This window comes from Camellia sinensis, chromosome 7 (assembly GCF_055761805.1).
Source record: "Camellia sinensis isolate YWXY chromosome 7, ASM5576180v1, whole genome shotgun sequence".
In the NCBI taxonomy this organism is placed as follows: domain Eukaryota; kingdom Viridiplantae; phylum Streptophyta; class Magnoliopsida; order Ericales; family Theaceae; genus Camellia; species Camellia sinensis.
This window is the reverse complement of record NC_138967.1, coordinates 153,120,913-153,146,048: the sequence shown is the minus strand read 5'-3', so window position 1 is coordinate 153,146,048 and position 25,136 is coordinate 153,120,913. Positions and strand designations below refer to the sequence as shown.

At 32.2% G+C, this 25,136-nt stretch overlaps 1 long non-coding RNA gene across 1 annotated transcript; it reads left to right on the top strand.

Moving 5' to 3' along the window:
• Positions 1 to 6,100: 6,100 nt before the first annotated feature.
• On the top strand, positions 6,101 to 7,857 carry LOC114297708 (uncharacterized). The gene is made up of 3 exons (XR_014334767.1): positions 6,101 to 6,169; positions 6,507 to 6,572; positions 7,512 to 7,857. It is a non-coding gene; the product is annotated as an uncharacterized LOC114297708 (long non-coding RNA).
• The last annotated feature ends 17,279 nt before the right edge of the window (positions 7,858 to 25,136 follow it).

Here is a 25,136-nt window from a genome sequence, read left to right as displayed (position 1 = left end):
TAATTACAATTTCATATTTCGCATCCCCATAGAATGAGTGGACACCTAGTGCAATCCATAATTAGGATACATAATTAGGATAAATGATTCAAGTTATTTCACTCACATTGCCCACTAGATAAATTATTCAATGCATGTTTTCACCTAAATCAATATGTAGCAGGTCCAAGCATCATATATGAGACAAATCTATATAATAAGGAAGGATAGTTTTTGAATTGTTATGGGACTTTTGTCATTTTGTCAAAATGTGAACCCTTAGATTAATTCAATCCAACAGCTACAAAATGTCCAAGAAACAAATTATCTTCCAATGGTTGAGATTGTTTGTTCACATCCTACGGTGGATATACATTCTTTCCTTCCATACCTTTCTCTTCAGCTGGCTCTCTCTCTCTCATTCAAAATTTAAAATTCAAAATTCGGCTGTCTACCTCATCTCTCACTCTCAGGGCTCACAGATTGGAGGGGAGGATTTTCAATTTCATGGCCTCATCAATTTCTCAATAGGTCAGCTCTCTCTCTCTCTCTCTCTCACAGTTTCTTCAATGTGAAACCCATCTTAAAGTCAGTTTCTTCAATATGAAACCCACCTTTATTAAAATGTGTATATATACATATATGTATGTGTGTGTATATATATGTGTATATATATTGTGTGTATATATATTAAAATCTTCAATATGAGGATTTTCCCTCTGTTTTTCGCCGAGAGAAATCATTGAGTAAAATATGGTTTTACATAGATTTTTAAATATATACACACAGATTTGTAAAATATAGCCAAGAGAAATCTTCAATATATACACACAAATTTTTACATATGGTTTTTACATATGTATATATATATAAATCATATATATTTATATGTGTGTATATATGTGTGTGTGTGTGTATATATATATTGTGTTCTGATTTATAGAGCCAACGATGCTCATGAAAGGAAGAAGGCTAAATCATCAATTCTCTCTCTGTTCTTTGATTCTATGTTTTTTTTGATGATTTTGTGATCTGGGTTTGTTTAATTTTGTATCTGGATTACAGCTATTCATCGATCTTGCCCTCTGTTTTTGTTACATCATTGTTTTCAATTTTGTGTTGCTCCAGATTACAGCTATTTTGATTGTTTTTTTTTTTTTTTTTGATTTGATGTTTCAAATTTTTGACAATGGGAGTTATGGTTTCTTCTAAAACATTTATTCCTTTTATTTCAGTTTGAAATTTGAAATACAATTCTATACCTTTTTTTTCCTTCTCTATATTACGAGTCATTTTTTCACTCTATCTAATTTTTTGGCTTGCTAATCAAACAACAATTGTTAACTGGTTGTTGGCCTAGGTGTGTTTGTATTTTTTTTTTTCTTTTGATTGAGCCTAGGTGTGTTTGTTTACAATCCCTTTTTCCCTAAACAAATCATATTTTCCCATTACAATCATTTTTTGTTTGATAGGTGAGAGGAAATCATATCCAGTATATCTCTTTCAAGCTGTTTGATTTTTTCCCATTACAAATATATATACATACACACAATGATTTTTACACAATAGAAGAGTTAATAATATATATACATTCACAATGATTTTCCCTCTGTTTTTTAATGCATTCTCTCGGCTAAGTTCCAGTTTAATATATATATATATATATATATATGATTTTTCTTACATATATATACACACATATATGAAGAGTTAGTTGGGTTCCACGAATCCCATCTACTTTGATTTTTAGTAGTGGGGCTGTATTGAGTTACTCTATTGAATGGTTGTTGTGCCAATTTTTTTTATGTTTGATGATCATTCTATCTTCCTTGCTTATTAAGTGTTTGTTAAAATGTTTCAATGGAATTTACACACACACAAAAAAAGAAAAAAGAAAAAAAAAACCGAAATTAAACTTCATCTAAAACATACTTTGTCATAAATATAAATTTTTTTTTTTTACTGGTGCACACACAATAAATTTGCAATTTATAATTTTACCATAAATTGACTTTAACACACACCACAAACATTGGTAATTTTCATCATAAAAATTCATAATTGTCCAATGATGTGCATCCATTTTTTTTTTTTTTTGATAAATAAACAGATTTTATTAATATGATGTGCATCCTTTTAAGAGTGGACATTATTAATTTAGCTGAGAGAATGCGTTAAAAAAAAATCAGAACAAGATTGAAACCTTAAACAAATAAATTATACAAAAACCAATCAAACTTGAACTTAGGCTTTTTGTCAAAAATGACCAATTGGATAAAGATAGAGTCATTCTCATTCATTTTTTATTTTTGCAATCTCATTGATCATAATTGCCAATTCTCATTCATTTTTCGTACTGTGATTTAAAATTTCTTTTCCAATTTTCGGTACTTAGATCTCAGCCCAAAATTTTAGAAATTAGGATACTTTGTTAGTGCTGAATTTATCTGTGAATAGAATCACTAATTAACTTATGGGTGACCCTACAAATTTGGATACTCTGTTTTTTTTTTTCATCCCATCATCCCCACCAAAGTCTCACTCTCTATCAAATCAAATCAAATGGGGGTTATTGTGTGTATATATATTGATTATAGTTTTTTTTTTCCCCAAAATCAAACAGTGAGGATTTTCCCTTTATTTTTTTTGTAGATGCATGTAGGATTTTGGGTATATTTTTATGGGTTTTGTTGATTTTTCTTATGCATATATATTATCTATGTATATATACACACATATATGAAGAGTTAGTTGGGTTCCACGAAACCCATTTACTTCGATTTAGGAGGAATTTGTGGGACTATTGTATTAAGTTACTCTATTGAATGGTAATTGTGGCCTTATTATCCTTTGGTTGTTACTAAAATGTTTGATAACCATTCTATCTTCCTTGCTTATTAAGTGTTTGTTAAAATGTTTCAATGGAATTTATACACACACAAAAAAAAGAAAAAACAAAAAAAAAATGAAATTAAACTTCATCTGAAACATACTTTGTCATAAATATAATTTTTTTTTTTTTACTGGTGCACGCACAATAAATTTGCAATTTATAATTTTACCACAAATTGAATTTAACACACCACAAAACATTGGTAATTTTCATCATAAAAATTCATATCTGTCTAATGATGTGTATCCTTTTCTTTTTTGATAAATAAACAAATTTTATTAATATGATGTGCATCGTTTTAAGAGTGGACATTATTAATTTAGCCGAGAGAATGCATTAAAAAAAAATCAGAACAAGATTGAAACCTTAAACAAATAAATTATGGGTCAAAATTAAAAAAATAAATTATACAAAAACAAATCAAACTTGAACTTAGGCTTTTTGTACACGAAAAGCAATTGTCAAAAATAACCAATTGGATAGAGATAAAGTCATTCTCATTCATTTTTTATTTTTGCAATCTCATTGATCATAATTGCCAATACCCATTCCTTTTCCTTACTGTGATTTAAAATTTCTTTTCCAATTTTCGGTACTTAGATCTCAGCCCAAAATTTTAGAAATTAGGATACTTTGTTAGTGCTGAATTTATTTGTGAATAGAATCACTAATTAACTTATGGGTGACCCTACAAATTTGGATACTCTGTTTTTTTTTTTTTTTTTTTTTTTCATCCCATCATCCCCACCATCACCAACAAAGTCTCACTCTCTATCAAATCAAATGGGGGTTATTGTGTGTATATATATATTGATTACAATTTTTTTTTTCCAAAATCAAACTGTAACGATTTTCCCTCTGTTTTTTTTTCTAGATGCATGTAGGATTTTGGGTCTATTTTTATGGGTTTTGTTGATTTTTCTTATGCATATATATTTTCTATGTATATATACACACATATATGAAGAGTTAGTTGGGGTCCACGAAACCCATTTACTTTGATTTAGTAGGAATTTGTGAGACTATTGTATTGAGTTACGCTATTGAATGGTTGTTGTGCCCTTATTATCGTTTGGTTGTTACTAAAATGTTTGATAACCATTTTATCTTCCTTGCTTATTAAGTGTTTGTTAAAATGTTTCAATGGAATTTACACACACACAAAAGAAGGAAAAAAAACCGAGATTAAACTGCATCTGAAATATACTTTGTCATAAAAATAATATTTTTTTTATTGGTGCACACACAATAAATTTGCAATTTATAATTTTACCACAAATTGACTTTAACACACACCACAAACATTGGCAATTTTCATCATAAAAATTCATAACTGCCTAATGATGTGCATCCTTTTTTTTTTTTGATAAATAATTTTTTTTTATTAATATGATGTGCATCCTTTTAAGAGTGGACATTATTAATTTAGCCAAGAGAATGCATTAAAAAAAATCAAAACAAGATTAAAACCTTAAACAAATAAATTATGGGTCAAAATTAAAAAAATAAATTATACAAAAACAAATCAAACTTGAACTTAGGCTTTTTGTACACGAAAAGCAATTGTCAACAATGACCAATTGGATAGAGATAAAGTCATTTTCATTCATTTTTTATTTTTGCAATCTCATTGATCATAATTGCCAATTCCCATTCCTTTTCCTTACTGTGATTTAAAATTTATTTTCTAATTTTCGGTACTTAGATCTCAGCCCAAAATTTTAGAAATTACGATACTTTGTTAGTCCTGAATTTATTTGTGAATAGAATCACTAATTAACTTATGGGTGACCCTACAAATTTGGATACTCTGTTTTTTTTTTTTTTTCATCCCATCATCCCCACCATCACCAACAAAGTCTCACTCTCTATCAAATCAAATGGGGGTTATTGTGTGTATATATATATATATTGATTACAATTTTTTTTTCCAAAATCAAACTGTAAGGATTTTCCCTTTTTTTTTTCTAGATGCATGTAGGATTTTGGGTATATTTTTATGGGTTTTGTTGATTTTTCTTATGCATATATATTATCTATGTATATATACACACATATATGAAGAGTTAGTTGGGTTCCACGAAACCCATTTACTTTGATTTAGTAGGAATTCGTGGGACTATTGTATTGAGTTACTCTATTGAATGGTTGTTGTGTCCTTATTATCGTTTGGTTGTTACTAAAATGTTTGATAACCATTCTATCTTCCTTGCTTATTAAGTGTTTGTTAAAATGTTTCAATGGAATTTACACACTCACAAAAGAAGAAAAAAAAAACCGAGATTAAACTCATCTAAAACATACTTTGTCATAAATATAAAAAAAAAAAATTATTGGTGCACACACAATAAATTTGCAATTTATAATTTTACCACAAATTGACTTTAACACACACCACAAACATTGGCAATTTTCATCATAAAAATTCATAACTGTCTAATGATGTGCATCCTTTTTTTTTTTTTGATAAATAATTTTTTTTTATTAATATGATGTGCATCCTTTTAAGAGTGGACATTATTAATTTAGCCGAGAGAATGCATTAAAAAAAAAAATCAAAACAAGATTAAAACCTTAAACAAATAAATTATGGTTCAGAATTAAAAAAATAAATTATACAAAAACAAATCCAACTTGAACTTAGGCTTTTTGTACACGAAAAGCAATTGTCAAAAAAGACCAATTGGATGGGATAAAGTCATTCTCATTCATTTTTTATTTTTGCAATCTCATTGATCATAATTACCAATTGTCATTCCTTTTCTTTACTGTGATTTAAAATTTCTTTTCTAATTTTTGGTACTTAGATCTCAGCCCAAAATTTTAGAAATTAGGATACTTTGTTAGTGCTGAATTTATCTGTGAATAGAATTAGTAATTAACTTATCTTTTCCTTACAAATTTGGATACTCTATTTTTTTTTTTTTTTCCATCCCATCATTCCCACCATCATCAACAAAGTCTCGCCCTCTATCAAATCAAATTGGGGTTAAGGAAAAAATTGGTTTCATGTTAGCACCCATTTTTATTTCATGTTAGTCAAATGGGTTGAGGATTGTTAACTTTAAATTGGTTAATGTGAACATTAAGGTTAACCTGACTGTTAACATTAAGCTGGAACTAAAATAGATGGGCATATTTTTACTCATAGTTTCAAATTAGACAAAATATTTTTGGTATTTATTGAATACTTTTGTATTTACTTAAGCTTTATTTGGGACATTATTCAGTGGTGATTTGCAGAATGATAATGAGTTGCGGTGCACAGCAGATGTGAGCAGTGGGTTTTGTTTTGGGGTAATGTTCTTATAATTTTTATGATTATTATTATTATTTTGAGAAGTGCTCTTACTAATTTTGGATTTGGTGCTCCTTCATTTCTAAAAGATGTATTTTGTTTATCGTGATTCTTTTGGATATATATATATATATATATATATATTGAGTTAGTTTTTTCAATTGTTTTTGGTATTGATACGCATCTAAGAAGGTTTCAATTGCAGTAAGAGTGCTTCAAAGTAGAAAATCACTTCTAATTTAATTTTTGTATTTACATATATGGTAATTTGTATATGAAGCATTGTGTTTATGGTCCTATATATCTGAATCATTGCTTTAAATTTGCTTAATATAGGTTCACATTAGAGAGCTTGAGGAAGAAGTGAAACTTCTTTATATTTCTCAATGTCTTAAGTTTTTGGTACATTTTTCGATAAATTACATTTGTATTCAACTACATTTTGATAAATTACATTTGTATTCAACTACATTTTGATAAATTACATTCGTATTCAACTACATCGTGTCATTACGCACGAGTATACTTTTTATTCTGTACTTTACATAGCTCTTATTCTTCCCTTTTCATTCTGTTTATGTACTTGCTCTTCTCATCTTTATTGTAACCCTCTCTTTGAAATTAATTTTTATATTTTATTATCCAATTTGCTACTAAAATTGTTAAAAGTTCTTTACGAAGAATAATATGTCTTTATATTTTTTCAGTGATTTATCAAAAATCAAAAAATGCTACAGACTCTACAAATTTCAACATGATACGTATAAATTAGAACTACATTTTGATACTAACATAATTTACACCGTGCCTTTAGGCAGTTCAATTTCTCCATTTGTCATATTCATGCACAAATGAACTTTTTAAAGTAGGTTGTTAACTACATTATTAAACCTCATTCTGCCTTCTTACAGTTATCTTTGTCTAATTTACATAACCAGACACTTTCAGGTTGAGACACCATTGACCTTCAACCTCTAATTATGGACAATGTTACCATTTTTGGTCACGTAAGTTGTTTTCTTTTTAATTTATTTGAACCAAAAAAAAAAATACACCTTTCTTATAAGTTGAAGTCAATTTTCTTTCCTTTTCATTATTTTTTATCTAATTTCCTGATAACAAAATGCTATTTTCTGATGGATGGAGACCTATGTCAAACTGTAATATTGACTCTTTTTACTCATTTTCTTACATGCATACATTTTAAATTTTTTTTTACCTCTATTTCTTTTGTATTTATAGTTTCAATTTCTTCAAGAAAGAAATGCTAAGAGTGTTTTGATATTTATATAGATTTTCTTCTACTAATATACTAACTTTTTTATTTTCATAAATTACTAGATTGTTGTGCATGCTTCTCATTGGGGATACATAGAAGTTGATACAAAGACTTTTTGGAAAGTGATGAGGCTCTCCTACGAATTCTAAGAAAGAACAAGTTTGAAAATCATATTTATTTTTTGTGAAAAGAGTGCATATGCTAACTACGATCTAGATTTTTTAAAGTTTCCTATCAATGTGAATTTTAGTTTTGTAAAGCCTTTTATCCATGTGCAATTTATAACTAAGTTTAGATGTATGTTATATAATATTCATTTGAATTATTCACTCGGTCATATAGTCTTTTTTCTTTTTTCTTCCTAATATGCTCTTGAATTAGCAATCATATTTTCTTTTTTTTGTTGAATTTGAATTTTTGATTTCTTTTATATTTTTAACAAGAAGGGTGTTGCTTTTAATATAGGATTGGATTGTGTACTTATTAATCTTTTAAAATAATTGTTTATTGCACAATTCTTATCATTTTTTTTTGAATTGCAAAGCACGGCTGGTGTGCTTTATTAATTTGTTATTTTTTTCTATTGTGGAGCATTGATTGACGTGCTTAATTTGTTATATGCCCTTTTTTTTTGTATTGTAGAATATTGGTTGATGTGCTTAATTTGTTATTTGGCATTTTCTTTGTATTGCAGAGCATGAACTGGTGTGCTTAATTAATTAATTTATTATTTTTTCTATTGCAAAGCATTGGTTGGCGTATTTTGTCTGATTTTTATTATATGTTTCTGTGTTGTGAGACTTACATTTTATTGTTTGTTTAAAATCTTAAAATTATTCCAATTACATTTTCATTCCAATAATAGTTTCACCGTGCCTTTAGGCACGGGCATGCCCTAGTAAATATATATTATAAAAGATGTCCAGTAATCGATGATCCTACAAATAGCAACATCAGCTTCAATAACACATGTATCATTCACAAGAAACCCTCTAGAGGGATCATAAAGTTTACTTAGAGGCATAAAACATGTGAAGCCCCAATCACTCTCCCTTGCATTGAACTGGTGCTGTGTGTCTACAAAATCCAAACAAGATTGTCAAAATTAAATCCATGTCAGAAAATTTACTTAAAATGTCATCAGAATGTGCACAAAGAAATTGAGAAGAAACAAATTCTTTGTTAGGAAAAGGTAAGAAATGAAATAGATACTGACAAAATTCCTTGAGCACGAGAGAGAGAGGGTCAGGTTTGCTATTGATTCAACCCATCATCATCTAACAATTGTGTTTTGGTAAGCTTTGAAGAATAGAGCAACCCAATCAGTCCATAGATTGATGAATAATGATAATCAAATTAACAGGATAATTTCAACCTGGTGGCCTTGACCCCACAAGATGCAGGGGAGTTAAGACTCAATGACTAAGCATTTTTTCGAGGGAGATATTATATGTTTTAGAGCAGGGGAGTTAAGACTCAAATTAATTTTTTTAAATCTATTACAGGTGAGGCGGTATTCAAATAAAATAAATTTATCTATGTCATATGGAGAGATACTAACAAACAAATCATATACCACATCAAAATTTATATCTATGTCAAACCTTGGAGCCAATGAAGTATTAGTCTCTTTGACAAATCCTCAAATAGCTTCTGTGCACAAGTTTTGTATACCCAACAAGACCATGGTCTATCAAACACAAAGTAATCATTGAACACACACACACACACACACACACATATATCATAGAAATCATACAGATTAACCAACTAGTAGCCTACTCTCATAATAAAACCCAAAAACTCCATGAATTTCACAATAAATAGTACACAAAAAGCAAAAGCTAACATTTTGGGAAACCTCCATGGAGATTTAGCCATTGATATACACACAAACAAACATGTAGATACATACTCCATCACTCAGATCCTTCGCTTTTCCATATGGTCTCTCTCTCTCTCTCTCTCTCTCTCTCTCTCTATCACCTGAAGTCTCTCTCTCTCTCTAATGTCTGAAGTCTCTCTCGCTCATTTTTCTCTCTTACTCTCTCTGTTTTTTGGGGGGAAAAGAAAACAAAACAAAATTAAAAGAACACAAATCATACCTGGACTGGCGGTCACAAGTGGCAATGCAAGAAGGGAGGCATCGAAACTGGTGGCGGAGGTAGAACAAGGGACAAAGTGAATGGACATTGTGGCTAGGGTTTCATTGCCGATTGGGAGTGAAAGAGTGACGAGAGAGAGAGAGAGAGCAACTCTAGCTATAGGGAGGAAGAGGGCCAACGATGAAAGGAGAGGAAAACAGAGGGCGATGGTGATTTGCGGCGGTGGCGATGTGCGACGGACGTGAGCAATGATGGTGAGGGGCTTCGGTGAGGTAGAGAAACTGGGCACCGATTGATAGAGAGAACACAGAGAGAGGGAGAGGGTAGACCAACATAGAGAGACACAGAGAGCGAGCTAGAGACAGAGTGGAGATTAGGTTTTTTTTTTTTTTCTATTTTCCTGGTGCAAAACGACGTCGTTTTACAATCGGCGACCAAAGTTTTTTGTCGCAAAAAAATTTCAATTCTTGGCTCCACATTTCAAATTTCCCTCCCAAACTTTTGGTGACTAAAAGACCAGATTAGTCACAAAAAGGTACCTTCGCCGACAAACTTTTTTAGTCGCCAAATCTCAATCAACGGCGACTAAAATATTAGTCGCTAAAAGTACTAATTTGGCGACTAATTTTTTTTTGGTTGCTGAAAATAAGTTTTTGCCGACCAAATTTTTGGTCGCCAAAGAAAAAAAAAATTATTTTCCATTCAGCGACTAAATTGTTTTAGTAGCCAAAACTCAATATACGGCAACTAAAATATTTTTTGTCGGAGAAAATAAGTTTTTGGCGACTAAAATTTTGGTCGCCAATTCCATAACCAACTTATTTTTTATCTTCCGCGACCAACTTATTTTTTGGTCACTAAAATGTGACCTTTCGAGACCAAATTTGTAGTTGGTCACCAAAACCATACCACTTTCTGCGACTAACTCATTTTTTGGTCGCCAAAAATAATGATCATTCGCGACTAATTAATATTTGGTCACCAAAAGGTAACTTTTAGCTACCAACTTTTATATTGGTCGCGAAAAGTGGTCGCTAAAAGTGCAGATTCTTGTAGTGAGATTTGGCATACCCAAAATAATGTTGTCTGATAATGGAACGCCCTTTGTAAATCGCCATGTGGGAAGACTGCTGGATGCCTATCAGATCAAGCACCACAAGTCTAGTCCATACTACCCCCAAAGGAACGGACAAGCTGAGGCAACCAACAAAACCCTCATCTAAATACTGAGTAAAATAATAGATGAAGTAGGGGGCACATGGTCTGAACAACTCCCTGTAGCACTCTGGACATATAGAACATCAAAGAGAAAGCCAACTCAAGCAACCCAATTTTCCCCAGTACATGGGTCCGAAGCTGTGTTACCAGTTGAGTTGGCAGTACCCTCAACAAGAATGGCTATGTCAGCACACTTAGTTCCAGAAAACAGGAAGAATGACATAGAGGCAGGTGAAGAAAGAAGAGATTGGGCCTCACAAGCAATGAAAAAGTATCATCAATCCATAGCCCGTGCCTACAATCAATCTGTTCAACACAGAAAGTTCAAGGAGAGGGACTTAGTATGGAAAACAGTGGATGCAATCATACGGGGGCAGCTAATTCCCAAGTTCTCACCCAGATGGGAAGGCCCCTACAAAGTTGCTAAGGCAAGCAGCAGTAGTTACTAGAAGTTGACAAGAGTAGATGATGGGTTCAGAACTGGCCCTGTCAATGCCAAGTACGTCAAAGAATATTTTCCTTAACTTTTTCTCATCAAGAAAAAGAGTTGTAAAGTTTCTTTGTTAATACTTCCAAAGCAAAGTGTAAAGAATGTGTCACACACTTAGTAAACCTTTTGCTCTCATATACACTTAGTGTGAGGAAAGGTTTCCATACTTAGTAAAATTTGATCCATGTAAAAGCTTAGTCATGATGAAGTTTTGTTCACTGCAAGAGTTTTGCTTATCTTTAGAAGCTATGTAAAAGCAATGTAAAGAAAGCGATGAAATGAAACTCAAAAGTACTACCAAACATCCATACTTTTCATTAAAGTCAAACTTCCAGAACATGATTACAATGTTTGAAAAGAAGTTATGACCGAGAAGAAGAAAAGAAAATGAGCCCCAAGCCCCATGAAACAACAAAATAAAGAAAAGAAAATGGAAGAAATCATAACAAAGTCACATACACATCAAATCAAACCCTTCAAAAGGGAGTCAATCAGAGTCACATCTCGAGGCAACTGGGCAACCAATGCAAAGTCCTTCTCTTTGAACTGAGCCAGGTTCTGTCGATGCTGCTCCAAGGCACCCTCACACTCCTTGATAGTCTCCTCCAAGGATGCAATCATCGCCACATTGTCAGCAAGCTCAAAGAAACCATCAACTGCCTGAAGCCTGTCCCTCATCCATGATAGGTTCAAACCATTCCGCTCAAAGCCGCTCAGGTTGGCCTAAGCACTCTCCACGAACTTGCTGGGGGTTGTCAGGATCTGCTTGGTAGCAAGGTCACGAGTGAAACTGGCAAGTGACTCTAGCAGTGCCGTCTGCACTATAGATCCAGGAACATTAAAGTCAATAAAGGTCTTTGGATGTAGTGCTTGGATACGAGCAAGAGTGGAAGCAGCTTCGGAAAAGACCCAATAACTTAGAAAGGAAACTTTCTCTGAGGACTGAAGGGACTCTCTTACACCGCCGCTAGCTTCAATCACTGGAGGGAGACTGATGGAGTGACCAAAGGCCTAAGGGCGGCGCACTTCCCTTGACGATGATTACCCAACAGCATTAGAGTGAGTAGATGCTGGCTGGCGACCAGGTGAACTGGCCTTATGAGAAAGGCCAAAGCTGCCTGCACCGTCGTGTCGCTCCGAAAATAGGTCGTCCATCTGGTAATCTCCAATGTTTAGATCTAGAACAGCAGTAGTATCCATCCCAGTATAAAAATCTTGGGACACCCCAAGGTCAGCTGGCATTTCTGGAAAGTGAGTGGGGTACAAGTCTGCCAGTTGCTCAGAGGTTGCCAAAGCAACTGGGTCAGAGGTCCCAGCAACAGCAGTAACAATGTGGGTGGCTAAAGTGACAGCTACCTCTGCAAGTCGGTCCAAATTTAGAGGGGCCACAACAGGAACAGTAGCAGCAACCACTACACTTGCACTCTCCTCAGCCACTTGGACGTTTGGAAATGGAGTCTGTTGAACCAATGGAAACTCGGTAGACTGGGAGGAACCGCTAGATGCATCTCCAAGGAGAAGTGGTGCAACTTCCAGCGACTCTCTCATGCCACGATCTTCCCTTGGTGTCTCAGGTACGAAGTCATCTCCGCCAACAGAGGGACGGACAGAGTGCACAAAGTCAGCGGGGTATGGAGGCTCTAAACCCTCAACAACTATATCACCCGCTGCAACTTGCATAGCAGGGGAAATTTGTACATTGCTTGCAGCCTCCACAACTGGCACAGCCTCGGCAACAGGCTTGGCCTCAGTAGTTGGTTCGGCTGTCACACTTGGTTCCTCTTCAACATCTGGAAGTACTGTCCTATGGGTCTTGAATCTTGTGACCCTTGTAGCAATGGGAAGGCTGTCATCGTCGTCTGAATCTGAGGAAATGCCAATGGCAGTAGAAGAACCTCCGGGGCCTAAAGGTGGTACGGTCGATGGGCCCTAGAAAGGAAGAAGATTATGCAATTACTAAAGTAAATATAAGAAGTCGAAAGAAGTAATGCGAAAATATTTTCTAAGTATGAATACCTTCCGAAGTCTCTTTCTACTTGGTGAGGCGTGTGCCTCGGCAATTAATGTTGCTGCCCTCAGTCAAGAACGGTCATGCGTACTGTTGAGCCGATTTGAGGGGAAGCAATTAATGCTTTCAGTAGAGTTACTAGGTAGAACAAAGAAGGAGATGAAATAGCCGACGAAGGCAGCCAAGTACAAGTCACCGCGGTAGCCCGGCCCAACTACGAAGTCGCGGCTCTCCTCTGTGATGTCGCCTACAATTGGTTAGAGGTCCTTGAAGAAATGCTTCCGCCAGGAAAGAAAGGTGGTTTTGTCCTTTTTAGGCCTCTCCTAGAGCAGTTCCCCAGTTCTAAGGTCGTACCAGGAGCCAAACTTCCGCGCCTCCCAAAAGGCGCTTTGGAGAGTAGTGACGGCAACTTGCTCTGCAAGAGTCAGGGATGCTGGATCAAAGGGATGATCTCCACGGGTGCTTAGGAGCAGAAGGACAGCAACATCTTCCAGGGTTGGGATTATCTCCCCCCATGCCAAGGTAAAAGTATGAGTGACGCGGCTCCAGCGGGAGACAACCATATCAGTGTTGGTCTACACCTTGTGCACTAATAACTCCCTCGAAATCAAAACAGTATTGAAAAGACGAACATCATGCAAACACTGCTCGAAACCGCCATCTGCAATGATGTCATCAACCCAAATGGACTAATCTGCTGGAGGGCCCGAATGAGTGCGATAGTAGATGTAAGAATGTGAAAATTCGCTGCGCTCCACGCGAAACCGCAGCACAGAGACTGGGTTTCACCATGTCCGCGTCATCCAAAGTAGCCTCCCCGAAATGAGGTAGAGGCTCCTCTAGAGGAAGGCATCAAGAAGAAAGGAGTCAACTGCCTTCTAAAAGGGGTCAGCCAGCCCTCCAAAGTATGGGGCCCTTCTCCACTCAGTAGGGGGTGGGGCAAACCTGTCGGGTAGAAACTTTGTGCTGGTCATAATGGAGAGTAAAGAAAGGTAAATAAGGCTTTGGAAAGTACGAACAAGGAAAAGAACAAGACAAGGAGACAGAAAGGTATGTTGAGCAGAAGTGGAGGACTAGTGGACCCAAAGGCGTTATTTATAAAGGAAAAAAACAGCAAAGGGCATCAATACACTTCCCTAGGCCATTATGACCTGACAGTCAAAGTGGCACCTTTTCAGAACCGACGCAACTTCTGACCCAACCAACGCAACCCTTAGGTTACTGGCTGACGTCATGCACGCGTGAGAAACCAAGAGTGTGTCCCCCACGCGTGCAGGAGGCAAAATGTAGAAGGTCAGAAATTAAGCCCCGAATTAACAATGGGCCTAAGTGCTGAGGTCGCCTCTTTGTTGAGGTCGCCCCAAAGAGGTGACTAGGAATGAAAAAGAAGCATGGGCAAAAGCCTAAGGGAAGTGGGTCAACAGTGGACCGAAGCAGGTTTAATCCACCAAGGGTCCAAATCGACTCCACGAAGGAAAATGCCTAAGTCAAGTTGTAGAGGCAACACCTGCAGTGGTGAAGTTGCGAAGGGAACATGTGCAGCGGGAAAGTTGCAGAGGCACTTTGTCTCAGCGCCGCCATTCTTAATATCTTCGGTTCCATCGCCATCTGAAGTTGCTGAGGGAAAAAGAAAGCCGATGCAACTAAGTTGTCGAGGTAACACTTGCGGAGGCCAAGTTGCGGAGGCACTTTGTCTCAGCGCCGCCATTCCAAGTATCTTCGATACTGCCGCCATTCCAAGTAATGTCGGCACCATAGCCATCTGGAATTACTAAGGAAAGGAGAAAACCGAAGCAACTAAGTTGCCGAGGTAGTACTTGTAACGACCAAGTTGCAGAGGCATTATGTCGGTGCCGCCATCTCTAATATTCTCGGTTCTGCTGTTTGAACTTGCCGCGGGGAATGGTTACCTCAGCAACTACGACCACAACAACTAAGTTGCAGAAGGAATACCCTGCCAAGGTGATAGCAGCCTTTGAGAGAGGCTTCCCTCTACAAGTAAAGGCTAATGCCTAGGGCTGATAGCAGGCCCCCTCCCTAAAGTTCATTTAACTCGGCGCTCCCAAGACTTACTGGTTGGAGCTGATAGCAGGCCCAAAGCTACCAGTCTACCGCGGCGATCCCGCGAAGATGGGAGCAGGGTAGCCCGAGCATAAGGGACTTCCTTTCCATTACCCAGGTCATGGACCTGCCTTGGTTGCACAGGTAGGACTAAGAAAGCCCCCTTGGGCTTGGTACTAAGGCACAGCATGGCTGATAGTAGGCTTGGTTATGGCCTTCGCCCTGGGAAGCTAGGGAGTTTGTGGTTAGGTGGCTATGAATGGAAGCTTTGCTGAGCTGAACACGAACATAGTCGATAGTAGACTAATGGAGTCCTGAGAATGCATATACTAGCCAAGCAGAACTGAGAAGGCAAGTGCAGCAGCAAGGTTTACTACTGCAAAGTGCACTTGTTGAGATTCAAGCTGAGAAGGCAAGTGCAGAGGCAAACACTCCCGCCGCAACTACACCTGCTGAGGCTCAAAAAAGGTAGTTGCGGAGGCAAACAGATAGTACACAGTACATGCAGAGGGACACGTGGCACCTTCAGCTTGGTGGCTCAAGGCAAAATATTTCATGTGATCCTCTGGGACACATGTCTTCTCTCTATTTGGCCACTTGGTGTCCTCTTGGCACCAAGGAAAAGCCTATAAATAGGACCCATTTCCCAAGGTTTAAGAGGAGGAATTTTGGGGATTTGGGGGAAATACTGTCCATTTTGGTACTACCATACATTTCTTCTTGAGCCACTTGCTTCACCCTCACCCAGCTAAACACTCTCCAACTCCCAGATAGTTGCTGTTACTCATTCTTCAGCCCCCCTTCTACCATTAGTGGACCATTAGCATAGTCTTGCCTCTCTAATCACCTCTTTAACCTTGAAACACCCCCCTACACTTCCAAAAAGTATTGTCCAGAAACTCCTTTTTCTAGGAAGTTTCATAGCAACTTGATGCCTGCGAGTCTCTCATCTAAATTATTTGGTCTCAACAAACATTTATCATTTCTGAAAAAAAAAAGAAGCAAACATTTATAGTACACAAGTTATTAAGTTTATTTGGTATTTATAAGTTAAAAGATAATAATTAAAAATTAGAAATTAAATATATTTATTTTTAAAATTTTAAATAATTAATTTTTTTGATCTAATTAAATTGTTTTTATTTAATAAATTATAAAAAAAAATATCAAACAATCTGATAGACTCCTAAAATAAAATAAATTATGAACATGTCATATAATCGTTTGGAAATCATAAATTCTAATTAAAAAGTCAAAAAAATATTAGAAATTGTCACAGGATACTTTTTTTTTTTTTCATACTTTTTTAAAAAATTATTTAAAATAGCCCATTTTCAAATGGGGCTAAAGTAATAAAGCCCATTGTCCTTTGAAATGGCCTCAACCAACATTTGTACAAGTCAGTATGGCGACTTTTCTTTTTTCTTGTAGGACCTGGACCCCCTGATGTGGACAACACTGAGTGGCTAGAAATTTCACAGAAGGCTCTGTATTTGCTATGTGAAATTGCCTGTGGATGTTATTGTAACCATTCATTTTCAACTTTCTCCAATTTTTAGATCCTTTTCCCCGTATTATTGGTTTGATTTTTAAAATGACTTGATTTTTTGTAATCTTTTAAATCTCAATAATCTTATCTCATGTTTTATCTGCAAATCAAACAGGTCCTCAGGGTCAATAGTTTTCGTATTGGCTTCGTAGGTAAATTACACTTTGTCCTTTTTAGGTTTGTGGGACCATTTTTTCATTTTGATTTTTAAAATTTATGACTCCGTTTGGTAAGCCTCTCAAATTATAGTTTCACTCATTAATTTGAGTGCAGTGTTTGTTTTGAGCTTTCAAATCATAATTTTACACCAATTTCTCAAAATTCAATTCAAAACATAATCATTACTTTCAAAACTCATAACCAAACACATAATTTTAAACTCTTTTCAAAACTCAATTCAAATCAATATTTTAATTTTGTTAAGATTTTAAATATTTTAATATTTAAATATGTTACGATTTTTTTAATTTTTTAATTTTTTTTGAATATTTTTAAATATTACGATTTTAATCTTTTAAATTTTAAAATATTTTATAAAACTGAATTCAAACTCTATTTTATAAAAATATTTTTAAATATTTTTTATTTTTTTATTTTAAATATTTTGTTTTATAGGAATATCTTTAATATTTTAATTTTCATAAAAATATTTTAATATTTTAATTTTAATATTTTGATATTTTAATTGTAAATATTTTGATTTTGGAATATTTTTAATATTTTGATTTTTGGAATATTTTTAATATTCTTAATATTTTAATTTTCGGAATATTTTTCATATTTTATTTTTCAGAATGTTTTTGATATTTTAATTTTCTAAATAATTTTAAAATATTTTTAATGTTTATACAGGCCTAAAAAATGAATTGACAAAAAAATTAATTGACATAGAAATTATTTGAAAAAAAAAATTACTCAAAAAAATTACTTAAAAACAATTAATTGAAAAAAAAAACATTATTTTTTTATTTGAGTATTTTAAGAATAGTTTGGTTATGACTTTTGATAAATAAAAAAAAAAACACGGATATCGAGTTATGAGTTAGTGTGTTTGATTATCCATTATAGGTTGAATTAAGTTTTGAAAACTATTTTGAAAACTCATCACCAAACAAATTTTCTTATTTCACATGTCACGTCAAACTTTTAAAACTCAATTCCACATGCAATTCAAAACTCAATTCAACATTCTATTCAAAAACCATAACCAAACAAATTTTCTACACTCAAATCATAATTTTACAACTCATAAACTTAAAATATAACTCATACTCTCAAATCATATTTACAAAACTCTACCAAACACAACCTATGTTTTTGTACTTTGCCTTTTTACATTTCAAGTTTTTTTTTTTTCCAATTTATTCTTTAAACTTTTTTTTTTCTTCAAAATTAGACAGAAAATATTACGGTAACTATCACATAACATAAAAAAATATATTATTATATTGAATTTGGGTTATATATAACCAAATATATATATATATATATATATATTTTTTTTTAGGACGATGAAATCACCATTTATTAGTAAGCAAAATAACAGCATTACAAGTTATAATAATCACGAGTACAAATAAAACTAGAATAAACAAGCACAAACAAAATAGTTTCCTAGCCTAGTCCAAAAGCTCGACGTCGAGGTGGCCTGAAAAGACTGGGATGAGAGTAGAAATCTTCAATCCGTGGCTCCTGCTTGCGTTTACTAGCAGCAATGTCAAAGATCAATTTAGAGGATTTAGGACGACGAGGTATGGGGGCACGAATTCTTTTTGGCTGGCCTGCACAACAAAACATAAAATTATCATACAATGAAGGTTTTCCAAAAGTCAGTGCTTGCTCCTCCATTTCACAATCACTAAGAACCGGGGAGGACGGTTGTAGAGTTGGCGAATTTGGTGGTGATGGTTGTAGTGTCTCTTCAATGGATTGGTAAGAAGTAGGTAGAACGTCTAGGGATGGGGCCTCCATCTCAATATCCACTACTGCAGCTTGTAGAATTGGGTCATAGTGTCCGCGGATTCGAACTTCAACAACCGACAAACTCTGTCAGTGTAAAAACTAAAAGGATCCACCGGATTGAAGAGCCTGACACGAGTTACGATCAATGAGGAGGAAATCCTTGCCCAAATGCACTCTTCTTGGACGCTTGACCTTCGGCGTGGGCTTATCATCTTTGTTGAGCAAAGTACCAAACACATCAACTTCACTATTCTTACTGCAATCAAGCCCACTGTGAGGCCTCTCTCTGTTGACATTGCCACAATCCCACCCTGCTTCGTTTCCTAGTTCATTATCCTTACTCGAAGAATGACCACCCGGTTCAACAGCAACACCAGTATGAACACCAGTATTAGAAGACCCAGGTTGTTCACGGCCTTTTGTCAGTGGAAAGATTGTATCATCCAAGCCCACTTTAAGCTGTATATGTTCCAAAACAGCATCCCAATCAAATTGAAAATCATTACCCAGAGAATCTTGAATCAAAGCCATGTCCAACGGGTCCAAAACGGAAAATAAGTCAAGGAACCTTTCAACTTATTCTGAACACAAGCCCCTGACATGACGATGCCTTTGCCTTTCTCTTCTTTGGAAAGACGTTTGGAGGCCACTTTAGAGTTAAGAAGAAAGCCGTTCTTGAGCATTGTTCCAAGCACCTAGAAAGTGCAAGATCAGAAAGGGTAACTGGAAGCTCACTAGAAAAATACTAGAAAACGAGTTGTCTCGCCGTAAAACACCTGGTCCACGAAACGAAAGCAAGCCGTAGAGATCGCCGAAAAACAAAAGAGAACAACAACCAGACCACCGAAACCCCACTGGAAAACACCTAGAAAAGTAGATGAAACCCAGATCTATCGGATGAGACCGAGGGGAGGGGAAACCAAGTCAAAGCCGAAAAAGAAACACAGATCGACTGGATTGAAGCAATGCCGGCAAAGAAAGCAATCTTCAATAGGTCCTCCTCTCCCTTACATTGAGAAAAACTTGAAATATGAGGGAGCAAAGTAAAAAAAAAAAAAACTTTAAAAGTCCAAAGTAAAAAAGTAGTCAAACATAAAAGTGCAAAATATAATTTACATTACATTTTATTCCCTTACTTGGATGTGTATCAACTAATACTTGCACTCTGATTTAAACTTTATCAAAAAATAAATGACAAATTATAAAAATAATTTTAGAATTTGACCTTTATAGTAAAATAAATTTTTAATTTTTTTAATTTAAATATGTTTTTCTAAACTGGTCTTGATCTCAGACCTTCATCAAAATTCATCATATATATATATATATATAATTAATGTTTTTCCCTTTCTTATTTTAAAAACTTTTTTTTTTTAAAAGTCACATTAGTATATCTTTTCTATTTACATATAAAATTCTACACAAATTCAATTTCAATTATAATAACCAATTTTATATGGAATATATTTGAGAAATACTTATTTTTCATATATATAATTATAATTTAATTATTATGATATATGAAAAAAAATATCTTGATATACAAATAAATAAATAAGACGAAATGTGCTTAATTATGTGTATTGCACGGATTAAATTAATTTTATTTTATATTTTACATTTTTTTTCTATCTTATTAATTTCTTAATATTAATTTATATTTAATTTTTTATTTAACATGAACTTATTTATTGAAAGATATTTATATTTAATTTAAATTTTATATACCTATATACAGTATGTATAAATAATTCAAAAAGATTATTAAAGAAAAAAATCAATACTCTGTCTAACTAATTTATGTATTTTTTTTTTAATCCAATCACAACATATTTATATTTAATCTTCTAAATAAATTTTGTATAGTTCCATTTCAATATATTTTTATTACCCAAATACATATAAAAATAAAAATAAATAATTAGAATCACTTTGAGTTTTATATTACAAATTCTCTTTTTAATTTAATTATTATTTTAACATTAAAATGAGTGTTTATTTTACTATCTTATAATTTAATATGTATCATATAAAATCATTATATGATAATTACACTTTTATAGCACAATAGAATTAAAATTATCAAGATAAACAAATAATTTAACTAAATTTATTATATATAAGTATTTAAGTAAACACTTTTATAAAATGGTAAGGCTAATATTATTAAAATAAACAATTCAAATTTAAATTTTATTAATATTATTATTTTGTAACACATATCATAATATAAAATATCATTACATTAATTAAAGTTAACTCTATTGTGATTTTATTTCAGATATCATATTTCTAGAAGTGATTTACATACACGTGTAGAGTCCAATTTGATACTGATTGATTAAAATAATATAACTCAATTATACTTTTTTTTTAAAAAGTTTTTAGAAGATAGATTGACAAATTCCAAATAATAAATGGTGTGGAGTATTATTTTAAGGAATAATGATTCTTCAAAAATTATTGTGTATATTTAAGGCACCTATTGATATTTTTTGAATAATTTTTAAATAAAAATTTTGAATTTATAATATTATTGATAATGCACCTTTATGAGCTCTGCCAAAAAAATATTCAAAAATAATTTTGCCAAAGTAAAAAATTTGCAATTATTATTATGTGTCACATAATTAATTAGAACTCCTTTGAGAACTGAAATTATTAAATTTATAGAGATTTTGTGCCTGGTTCCCTTTTAGAACATTATTTATGATTTGAATTTATAATTTTTTTTTTATGTATTTTGAATAACTCTTACAATCTTACTGATATACGTATAAATCCTGCCTTTGAGTCAACCCACCTTAAACACTTTTTTCGTGTAGTAAAATAATTTAAAATTGTCATATAAAAGTGTTACAATAGATCATAATTAACCATTACTTGAAGTAATTAAAGACCCAATGCACTACTTTAGACTTAACTAAAAACATAACAAATTTGCAAATACATTTTCAGTTAATAACCAAGTCATAATTTGTATATTATAGAATTTTTCGTTGTTTTCATTTTTTATTTTTCAATTTTTTTTAATACAATTGTAATTCATGATTTTTGATAAATTTGATTAATACAAACGATGATTTGATTTCAAATTGAGAATACACATTTTTTAAAAAAAATAAAAATTTGAAAGAAATTATTTTTATGAGCCTTTTACATAGGATCACACACACAGTGAAAAAAAAATTATCAGCCGTTAACAAATCTGTTTGTACATAAAGTATTAAGACTCAAAATTAATTTTCTATTTTAGGAATAAATTCCCGTACATCATGCAAGTCACTTACAAAAATACTCTATTCAGGTCTTAATATTTGAATTCAGGTACCACACGCAACAAACAATTTTATATTTGTATTCGAAATAGATTTCAAAATTTAAAAAAAAATCAATAACTTCTCATATACGGCTTTATTTTTTCTAAAATTTATTTTTTTAAATTCCTCTAGTTGAGATCTATTCAACAAAAGAATTTGAAATTTTGAGAAAAGGAAAAGAAAAAGAAAAAAATTTCACTAAGTTTTCTATCATTGGACAGTGAAATTTTATTGACAAATTCAGTGAAATTAGTGAAATTTTACTATCAATGGGCAAGATAGATCATGTACATATTCTTTTCTTATAATTGTCCTTTTGCTTTAGCTTTTTCTTTATACCTATCGTGCTTTTCCTTTTGCTTTACTTTTGATTTGCCTATTGCTTTGGCTTTCACTTTGCAGCCATCGATACCCCTGTTCTTCATTGTACCAAAAGTATCAGTTTCGAAGATATCCTGGTGCCTCTGATTCTTCAATCAAGGTTCAATTGTATACATGGTTGATTGCATATAGAAAACTTGAAAGACTAAAACAAAAAGCATGGAAGTGGATTTAGTTTTTCTATTTTTATCCTATTGTTGCTAGATGGCTGTTGGACTGCCGGCGCCGATACTGGAAAAGTTGCCGGCACGGGCCAATGGTGAAGATGAGTGTGATGATGATATAAACAAATAGATAAATAAATTAAGTGGATAAATAAACTACATGTGAATAAGGGGATAACAATTAAATAAATAAGTGGAAAAATGGTTCTAATTGTAATGAGATTTTTGTAAATTATTCTATACATTCAATATTTTAATTACTTATATTTCACTACAAAAATTAAGGTTTTAGGCACTAAGATTTAAGGGTAAAATTATTTTTTTGGTACCAAATATTTTTGTTACAAAAAGTATTGTTATTATACTTTTAGCAACGAAAATTTGACATTAATAATGAATTATTATCCTTTTAAGACTAAATTTTTTGTCTCAAAAAATAAACTATTTTGTGACTAAATTATTTTGTCTCTAAAAATCTATTTATTAGTGACATTTTCAAAATTGTCGCTAAAAATCTTATTTTTAACTTTTCAAGATAACCTTTTAGTAACTATTCTCGTGATGATGGAAATTGATCTCTAAATATTTTTTGTAACAAATTTTTTTCTTTTAAAGGCGGTGTTTGGCATCACGGTTGGCAGGCTATTTTAGTTTAAAAAAAAAAAAAAAAAAAAAAAAAAAAAAAAAAAAAAAACCAATAACCTTTACTGTAGCTGAGGGAGAGACTGTGTGGCCAGCTGTATGTCACTAACTAGATAAAAAGGCTTTTTGACCTTTCGTTGCTCATATCCACAAACCGAAAGGACAATTGAGTCAAAGGCCCATCATCTCTTTCATTTGTATCATTTCTACCTTGGTAGAAGTGAAGGTCAAAGTTGAATTATAAATTGTATTTTTTGTAATAATTATATTTATTTCTTTAATTGTAATAATTATAAAATTAAAAGAAAAGTAAAATATAAAATATAAAATGTAAACTTATATTATTTATTTCTGTATAAAATAATTATTCAGTTTCCAGAAACAAAATATATAATAAAATTTAATTGACCTGAAGCAAAATATATAATATAAAATATTATATTATTATATTATTTTGTATACTTCAAATATTGAGAGTAATTAAAACGAAGCAAAAGCTATGCCATTTGTATAATTAAAATGAGGCTAATTGTATAATTATTTTGTATAATAATTATACAATATAAAATGAGACTAATTGTATAATATATTATAAAATATAATAATTGTAATAATTATATTTTTTGTATTAGTAATGAATTTTTAAGAAAGGTAAATAAATTTATAATATTTATTTTTTTAATTTTTAAAATGGGATTGATATTTTGGAATAATAAAACTTCGAATAACAAAATTAATATTTTGGTAGAGAGGAAGTAACAAGTTTTGAGTATTTATTTCTATAGTGAGATTTGTTGGTATTAATATTTGTTGATTTATTAATTAAAAATAATTCTATATACACTAATTAGTGTATCAATTGATGATGTGACAAAATTTAAGAGATTTTTGATATTTGTAATATAATTAATAAGTGGAGTCAATAATAATATCATAACTCGTGTTGATACACTAGTTAATATATAATTAGTGCATAGAACATTATCAATTAATTAATATACAAAATTTAATTGACCTGAAGCAAAATATATAATATAAAATATTATATTATTTTGTATACTTCAAATGAGACTAATTGAGAGTAATTAAATCGAAGCAAAAGCTATGCCATTTGTATAATTAAAATGAGGCTAATTGTATAATTATTTTGTATAATAATTATAAAATATAAAATGAGACTAATTGTATAATATATTATAAAATATAATAATTGTAATAATTATATTTTTTGCATTAGTAATGAATTTTTAAGAAAGGTAAATAAATTTATAATATTTATTTTTTTAATTTTTAAAATAGGACTAATATTTTGGAATAATAAAACTTCGAATAACAAAATTAATATTTTGGTAGAGAGGAAGTAACAAGTTTTGAGTATTTATTTCTATAGTGAGATTTGTTGGTATTAATATTTGTTGATTTATTTATTAAGAATAACTCTATCTACACTAATTAGTGTATTAATTAGTGTACCAATTGATGATGTGACAAAATTTAAGAAATTTTTAATATTTGTAATATAATTAATGAGTGAAGTCAGTAATAATATCATAACTCGTGTTGATACACTAGTTAGTATATAATTAGTGCATATAGCACTATCGATTAATTAATATACAAAATTTATTATAAAAATGTCTATTGATAACATCAATTCAATTGATTTAGGAAAATGTTTGAGATGCATGATGGCCTAAGAGGCCAAGCTTGCTATTCAATGTAAAATGCATGTAACAAAAGAGATGAGTGCCTTACACCCTATCATGCTTGAGATCAAGGGCATTGGT